This window comes from Giraffa tippelskirchi, chromosome 11 (genome assembly GCF_054371585.1).
Source record: "Giraffa tippelskirchi isolate mGirTip1 chromosome 11, T2T-mGirTip1v1.2.pri, whole genome shotgun sequence".
Taxonomy (NCBI): domain Eukaryota; kingdom Metazoa; phylum Chordata; class Mammalia; order Artiodactyla; family Giraffidae; genus Giraffa; species Giraffa tippelskirchi.
Window position 1 is genome coordinate 150,669,269 of NC_137285.1, and position 8,965 is coordinate 150,678,233.

The 8,965-nt window shown below is 46.6% G+C and overlaps 1 long non-coding RNA gene across 1 annotated transcript; it reads right to left on the reverse strand.

The window, feature by feature from the left end:
- Positions 1–966: 966 nt before the first annotated feature.
- Positions 967–7,805, reverse strand: LOC145527344 (uncharacterized). The gene is made up of 2 exons (XR_014069696.1): positions 7,474–7,805; positions 967–1,432 (listed from the first exon to the last, which is right to left on the reverse strand). It is a non-coding gene; the product is annotated as an uncharacterized LOC145527344 (long non-coding RNA).
- Positions 7,806–8,965: the final 1,160 nt, after the last annotated feature.

Here is an 8,965-nt window from a genome sequence, read left to right on the forward strand (position 1 = left end):
ATCACTTTGACACCTCAAAGTGTATTTTGCCAGATGTTTCATCTTCCTTGTGGAATCCTGGTGAAATCTGGATCTCTTGGGTAGCATGGTAGATACAGAAGTAAATAGTTAATGGACTTGAAAGTTGGCTCACCTTTCTGTCTGCTAGGCAAGGGTCTGAGCAAATCTAATTATGTGCTGGGCTGGATTTGGAGGTGTTGTTGCTATGGTAACACTCAGGGCTCAGCAACAATTCACATGCCTGTAGCAATCTGGGTGTTTAGGGTGAGGGTTGGTTTGGATACTTTTCCTGGTGACCGCTGTGTCCTCGCCCTTTGCCCTCAGCCGGTCTGTCTCTTGCAGCATGTGTGCCATGAATCCTATGCTGACGGGGTCTGGGGGTGAAAGGGGGTTCTGTTGTTCCGTCAAGCCGTTCTTCGGCCACGGAGAGGCCCTGGCCCCTTGGTCATGGGAGGGCAGCCCTCTCAGCTCTGAGGTGGTCCTGTCTGCCCTGGTGTAGTGTGGACCCGGCACACGTTTCTGCTGCACCCCAGGGCGGCTTTTGTTCCTGCTCCTTCCTGCGAGCTGCAGTGAGCTTTCCCTGGTGCCCAGGGGCTGACAGCGCTGCCGCCTGTCCCGATTCCTATTGTCCAGGTTGCTGAGTGTGGAATCGACACACAACATGGTGTGAGTTTAAGGTGTAGAAGGTACTGGTTTGATACACTTATATGTTTCAAAATTATTCCCCCACACTTCCATCACCTCATATAACTACCCTAAGGCAATTAGTTAAAAATACATGTGTATATATGCATAATACACTATATGCCTATATGTATGGTACATGTATGTGTTCACACGTATAGACGTGTATACACACATATGGTATAAATGTAAATCAATTCAGAAACTAAAATGGTTAACAAATGCTCAAATAACCTGAGGGAAAGCAGCAGAGGAAAAAAGAACAAATAGAAAACAGCAAGATGGTGGATTTACTCCAGTGTATCAATAATCACGTTATATGTGAACGGTCTGTACCAGCTAAGAGTCAGGTTGACAACTGGATGAAAAGTAAACAGCCAGCTCACACCCGCACAGACTGACTGTACACCCGTACATCGGCATTTATCGCAGGTCTGCCCTGAGTTAGGCACAGGCACTGGTCAGCACTGGTATGTTAGACCCATGAGGTTTCTGAGCCCATGGATACGGGAACCTAGAATGCAGTTCAAATGAACAAAAACACTTTCATGTCACTTGTCCACAGAAGTTTACTTCGGATGAGCAAGCGTAATTTTCCATCTTCAGAAGTGTGCCTGCTGCGAGACCAGTGGTTGGTGTAACCCTCCGACATCACCCAGGACAGCTTGGTGCTGAACGTGTCCTCAGATGGACACTCCAATAGTGACCGAGAGCATCCCTGGTCACCGAGCTGGTCACTGGCATGCCCCTGGGAAGAGGTGGATTAGAGCTTGGATTACAGAGTGTGGAAGGGACTCAGACCTAGCCCTTCAGGGACCCTGAGCTCTTTCTGGGGACACCCGAGCCCCAGGAGACACCAAGTCCATCCCCCACTGTCCCTGCATTCCGTCCTCTGCAACGAAGCCATCAGCTGTTACAACCCCCTCACTGCCCAGACACCATCGCACAGTGATCGTCACAGCTCCAGGACACCCAGGGTGCTGTGTGGCCAACACAAGTTCAGTTTCCAACGGCCTGAAGTGATGACGCCCCAGTCATCTCAGAATACAGTGTTAATTTCTGTCTTTGGAGTGGTTTAACACGGATGTAGGGGGTCCAGCCAGCCAGCAGAGCAAAATTAGAAGCGACTGGCCTTACATCTGAGAAACAAGTACTGTTCTACTCTTCCTTTCATCCTGAAAACCAAGTGTCTTTTCAAGACGCTACACAGAAAGCTAAAGCCAGAAACGAGCTGGAGCGTGGAGCAAACACGATGCTTTCACTGAAAAGTCGCTGTATTTTTATGTTTTCTTTCTATATTTTACAGCCACCTCCTAGCAGCAATATATCTTTCTGTCTTCTAAGGCTCTGTGCACTTAGCCAAACCAGGCTGGCTGTTGCCTATTGTAAGGTTCTTACACTACAAGTGAAATGGAATAATGCCACTTGAGGGTGAATAGTGATGTATTAAAACTGTGCTATCAATCCCAAAGCAGTCACAAACATAATAGAATACGTACTTGTAAGTAATTATCCAAGCAAAGTGATAAGTAGGGTTTACCTGGAAATGCAAGTTTGGCTTAACCCTGGGAAATCAGTTCCTGTAATTCATGTTAACCGTATTAACAAAGTAAAAACGAATAATCACGTTATCATTTAGCTGTTTCAGGAGAAGCATGTGACAAAATTCGACTTCTGTTCCTAATAAAAATTATCAGCAAATTAATAGAAGGGAACTTCGCAGACAGATAAAAGCATTTACAACAAACCTACAGTTAACAACATATTTAAAGGAGAAAGACTGAATAATTTCCCTCTTAAGAGCAGGAATAAGGCAAGGATACCTAATGTCACCACTCTTATTCAGGATCGTCCAGATTAGAAAAGAATAAGCCAAATTATTTTTATTTTCAGACAACGTAATAGTCAATGTAGACACTCCAATAAAATCTGTATCCCCCAAATCTATTAGAATAAATAAGTTTAGAAAAGTTATAGAATACAGTGTCAGTATACTAAAGGCAGTTATATCTTTGAATACTAGAAATAAGGAGTAAAAAATTAAAATTTTAAGATACCATATAAAACAAAATCAAAAATACGAAACGGACAAATCTGTCAAAAGATCTTTAAGATCAGCACACTAAAAGCTACAGAGCACTTCTGAGAGGAATTCAAGAAAACTAAGCAGATGAAGGGCTTCCCCGGTGGCTCAGTGGTAAAGAGCCCACCTGCCAGTGCACGAGCCACAAGAGACGTGGGTTCGATCCCCGGGTCAGGAAGATCCCCTGGAGGAGGGCATGGCAACCCACTCCAGTACTCTTGCCTGGAGAATCCTATGGACAGAGGAGCCTGCTGGGCTACAGTCCATGGGTCGCAAAGAGTTGGACAAGACTGAAGCGACTTAGCACACACACAAACAAGTGGGGTATTTACTGTATATAGATCTTGAATTGTTAGGATGTTAATTTTCCCAAAACTGATCTAGAGTGGATGCAGTCCCAATCAAAAATCCCTGCAGGCCTCTGGTGAAACTTCAGTATTGATTCTGGAAGTTTTATGAAGATGAAAGGAACCAGCAACAGTCACTGCAACTTTGAAGTAGAACAGAGTTGAGGATTCACACGTGAACATGACTTGCCTTTGAAGACTTGCCATAAAGCTGCAGCAAGGCTGTTTTGTATCGTAACCAATACATGTCAATATAAGTGGAGCAGAACAGACAGAATAGACCCACATGCATACGGACAAATAAATTTTGACAAAAGTACAAAGGAAAACCACTGGAGCTAGAAGAGTCTTTCAAAAACTAGTACTGGACAATTGGATATTAATATCTATGTGGACATCCATGTAAAGAAGTTCAACCAAGATCTCTTATAAGAATTTACTCAAATAATCTTGGCCCTAAATGCAAAATCTAAAGCTAAAAGTTCTAGGAGATAATGGAAGAGGAACATTATAAGCTTCATTTAGGTGAAGATTTCTTAGATACAACACCAAATCCACAATTAACCATTAAAAAAAAAGTGTAATTGATATGGTGAGTGGGGAGAGGAAAACAAAGCATATAAAATGATTGATTAAAATTAAAAATTGTTCATTAGGAACAAGGCATAGATGTCCTGCCCCCCCAGCTCGTAGTCAACATACTGGAAGCCTACCCAATGTAAGATTAATGGAGAAAGAAATAATGGAAGAAAACGTATGAGGACTGGAAGGAAAAAATAAAACTGTCTTTGTTCACAGATGGCATGACTGTCTACATAAAAAAAATGTCACAGACTTGATAAAAGACTCCTGGAACTGACAGACAGTTGTAGCAAGGTTGCAGAATACACCGTTAACATACACAAGTCAGTTGCTTTCCTTTACTAGCAGCAAGGAACTGGAAATTAAAAAGCAACACTGTTTACATTAACCCAAAAATTAAATGCTTAAGTATAAATAAAGTGTATATGTGTGTGTGTGTGTGTATAAAATGTAAGATTCCTATAAGGAGAATGACAAAATACTCATGGAAGAAATCAAGGGTTATCTGAAAGAGAGAGAGCCAATATTCATTGGTAGGAAGGTTTGAAGTCGTTCAGGTGTCATCCTTCCTAACCTGATGTACAGCATCCTTCACTGCCATCCCGATTACGTTAGCTTCCTGTGGTCGTGCTTAGTCATGTCCGACTCTTTGCGACTCCATGAACTATAACCTGCCAGGGTCCATGGGATTCTCCAGGCAAGAATACTGGAGTGGATAGCCGTTCCCTTCTCCAGGGATGTTAGCTTCCTAGGTCTGCTCTAACTAAGCAGCACAAACCGGATGTCTTAAAACAACAGAAGTGTATCCTCTCACAGTCCTGGAGGCTGAAAGTCTGCAGTGTTGGCGGGCCACCCTCCTTCCAAGCCCAGTCTGCGGAGTTCGGGTCCTTGCGTCTCCTGGGAGCCACGGCATCCTTAGCCTGGGGTGACACGACTAACTCCCCTCTCCTCCCGTCCTCAGGGCCTCCCCCCACCCCGGGTATCTGTGCCTGGTCTCCCTCTCACACGCCTGTCGTGCGCCCAGATTTCTGCTCTAGTAAGGTCAGTCTTCAGTGGGATCACAGCCCACCCTGTCCACATCACCTTGACTCGGTTACACTGGCAAAGGCCCCGTTTCTGAATCAGGCCACCTTCCCAGTTGCCAGGGATTCAGTATACTCACAACGTCAGTCAGGATCCCAGCAGGTCGTTCTGCGGCTGCTGCCAACCAACCCCACAGTGCATGTGGAGAGGCACAGACCCAGGGCAGCCAGCACAACTGAAAGAGAGCCGAGTCTGACCCTGCCCGACTGGGAGAGTCGCTGCAGAGCCACAGCTTAGAGTCAGCGAAAGCAGAAGTCAGCTGACCAATAGTCACCCAGGAAGGGACGTAGGCAGCTGCATCCCACTGGGCTCTGATGAGAGAGCGGAGGCAAGTCAGCGGAAGAGGAGTGGTCTTTTCAACAAACGGTGCTCGAACCACTGGACGTTCACATTACAGAAAAAGAATCCAGACCTTAAACCTTTTATTAAAAAAAATAACTCAGGTGGAACATAAATCTAAATGCAAAATATGGACAACAGCTTGTAGAGGCACCTGGGAGGAGATGTGGGTGACCTTGAGTTTGGTGACAGCGCTTCAGTTACAGCAGCAAAAGCACAGCCCATGAAAGAAAAGACTGACTTTATTAAAATACAGAACAATCGCTGTGTCTGCAAAAGACACTGTTAAGGGAATGACAAGACAAAGCACAGACTGCAAGAAAATCACTTCAGTACACACATCTGATTAAAGGCTTGTTTCCAAAACACACAAAGAACTCAACAATGAGCAAACAACCCAATTTAAAAAGAAGCAAATGGTGGGAACAGACACCTCACCAAACAAGCTATACAGACGGTGAGTCCATGTATGAAAAAGTGGTGTTTGTCATGTGTCATCAGGGGTTTCAAATGGAAGCAGCAGTGTGAAGTCACTGCTCCCTCGTTAGAAGGCCCAGCACCCGAACACTGATGCCAGCAGTGCTGGCGAGGCTGGGGGCAGTGCTGGCGAGGCTGGGGGCAGTGCTGGCGAGGCTGAGGGCAGTGCTGGCGAGGCTGGGGGCAGTGCTGGCGAGGCTGGGGGCAGTGCTGGCGAGGCTGGGGGCAGTGCTGGCGAGGCTGGGGGCAGCAGAGCCTTCGTGCTGCTGCTGGGGACGCGGATGGTGCGGAAGACGGTCTTCGCATCTGATCCAGTGGTCAGGCTCCAAGTATTTACCCAAATAAGGTGAAAGTTTATGTCCACGCAGAATCCTGCCTGCCAATGCTTACAGAAGCTTTACTTAGGTGTCCTTCAGTATGTGAATGGATACAACTGGCACACGTGTGTGATAGGATATGATCAGGAACAGAGACAAAGACAAAGCAAAAGAAGCCCGTCTGATGGCCACTGCAAGGTTTCGACTATGTGACATTTGGGGAAAAGCCAAGTTACGGAGACAGTAAAAGGATCAGTCAGTTATTTGCAGGGGCTCAGGGCGAGGGGGTGGGATGAGCAGGAAGTGGAGTGGAACCCTCACGTCAGCGACACTGTCAGTGCTGGCTCATCCCCTGTAAGAAATAAACCACACCGATGCAAAACGTGTAAAGGGAGAGAGGTGGTGTATAGAAACGGGTTCCTGCCCAAATACTTTCTACAAACCTAAAGTGCTCTAAGAATAGGCTATTAAAATATCTTTAATTAGTTATACAAAATTCAAAACTATGTATAGTAATAGAAAACAAATTGGTGTTTGTTAGGCGAGCAGTAGATGTTGTGGGCCATGTTAAGCAGTGAGAGACTTTATTTTTTTGGCTCCAAAACAACTGCAGATGGTGACTGCAGCCATGAGATTAAAAGATGCTTCTTGGAAGAAAAGTTATGACCAACCTAGACAGCATATTAAAAAGCAGAGACATCATTTTGTCTACAAAGGTCTGTCTAGTCAAAGCTATGGTTTTTCTAGTAGTCATGTATGGATGTGAGAGTTGGTCCATAAAGAAGGCTGAGTGCCAAAGAATTGATGCTTTTGAACTGTGGTGTTGGAGAAGACTGTCGAGAGTCCCTTGGACAGCAAGGAGATCAAAACAGTCAATCGTAAAGGAAATCAATCCTGAATATTCATTGGAAGGGTTGATGCTGAAGCTGAAGCTCCAATACTTTGGCCACCTGACGCGAAGAGCTGACTCATTGGAAAAGAGCCTGATGCAGGGAAAGATTGAAGGTGGGAGGAGAAGGGAACGACAGAGGATCAGATGGTTACTCCAGGAAATAGTGAAGGACAGGGAGGCATGGCATGCTGCAGTCCAGGGGGTTGCAAAGAGTTGGACACAACTGAATGACTAACACATTACTATTATTTATTGGGGTTTTTTTTTGATATAATAGTTCTATATACTCAATGAAGTATTAAAAACTTTAAATGTATTTAAGTATTAAAAAACTTAGATGAACATCTGATGGATTTTGACAAACAGACTCTCACATGATCCTAATCTCTATCAAAATTACAGTATCACCACCACTGCTCACAGATTCTCCCTCTGGATGCCTCCTACATGACTCCGCAGATGCTTCCACCCACCATAATTAGACAAACGCTCCTTTGATGTTTTTTTCCATGCTGGATTGGTTTTGCTTGAGCTAGATTTACGTATGTTAGTTTTTTCCAGAACTTCGTGTGAGGAACGACACTGTGCGTGCTCGTCTTCTGGGGTTCCTTCCTGCCTCAGAAATAATCGATTCCCCAGAAGAACGTGTGACTTCACAAAGTAACTCACCTTAAGCGACCAACAAGGTCGTGGCACATCGCGCTCAGTTAATACCTGTCCGTTTTCCAAACCGCGCGCGTCCTCCGTAGCGGAGCCGGGCGCCGTGCGCGTGCGCCGGCCGGTGTGGACGGGGCGGGCCGGAGCCGCCCGAGGCCCGGAGACGCCCGGCTGCTCTGGAAGCGGGGAGGCGGCGCCTTAACGTCCCCGAAGGCGGGCGCCGGGCCTGTGCTGTGGCCCCTGGGCTGCTGGAGGCGCCCGAGAGCAGGTGACGGGACCGCACCGCGCCCCGGCGGGGCTCCGGGGCCGCGCAGGCCGCGGGCTGACGGCTCCGGGGCGCCCCCCGCCGGCCGCGTCCCCGGGGGCGGCTGCTGGGGTGTGGCTTCGGAGCTCCCCGTGGGCCCCGGGCTGACGTTAGAATGTTTTAGAAACACTTAGTTGATTTTTTTATTCTAGTTTTTAGATTAACAGCAAAAGTGAGAGGAAAGTACAGAGATTCATTTATACCCCCTTCCCCCACACATGCAGGTACCAGGCGGTCCATCCAGTGCCCCTTCGCGGGCACGCCTTAGTCACCCCAAGTCCACGGCGAGCCGGGGGTCTCTCTGGTGTCTGTTCTGTGGGCTTGTACAAATGGACATGACATGCATTCATCACTGTGGTGACAGAGTGTTTTCACTGCCCTGAAGATCCTCTGTGCTCCCCTCCACCCACACCCTGGCAGCCACTGGTCTTGCTGTCTCCATAGCTTCACCTTTTCCAGAATGTCACAGAGTAGGAATCATACAGTAGGTTGTCTTTTCAGATTGGCTCCTTTCTTGACAGCACATTTCTTTTTAGTGCTGGGTACTATTGCATTGTCTGGATGGCCCATTCACCTTTTAAAGGACATGGTGGTTTCTTCCGAGTTTGGGGCAATTATGAATAAAGCTGCAATAACATCAAGCTGCATTTGTGTTCAGGTTTTATGTGTGCATAAGTTTTTAAACTCTTGAGTAAATACCAAGGATTGTGATTACTGGCTCATATGGTTAGTGTATGTTTGGCTTTGTAAGAAACCAACAAACTTCTGCAGCATTCTGCATTCCCACCAGAAGAGAATGCGAGTTCCTGTTTCTCCACATTTCGCCAGCATTTGATGATGTCGGTGTCCTGAATGTGGGCCATTCTGATAACTGTTCAGTGGGGTCTCATTAGATCGGGCTTCCCTAGTGGCTCGATTGGTAAAGAATCTGCCTACAATGCAGGAGATCCGGGTTCAATCCCTGGGTCAGGAAGGTCCCCTGGAGAAAGAAATGGCAACCCACTCCAGTGATCTTGCCCAGAGAATCCCATGGACAGAGGAGCCTGGTAGGCTACAGTCCATAGGGTTGCAAGAGTTGGACATTGACTTAGTGCCTAAACCACCACCACTGTCTTAATTAGGTTAGACTTTTGAAACTACCAATGACTGATTTGAAGAGTGTCAGAGGTGACTGTGCTGTTTCTGCCTGTAGTCCCCCAA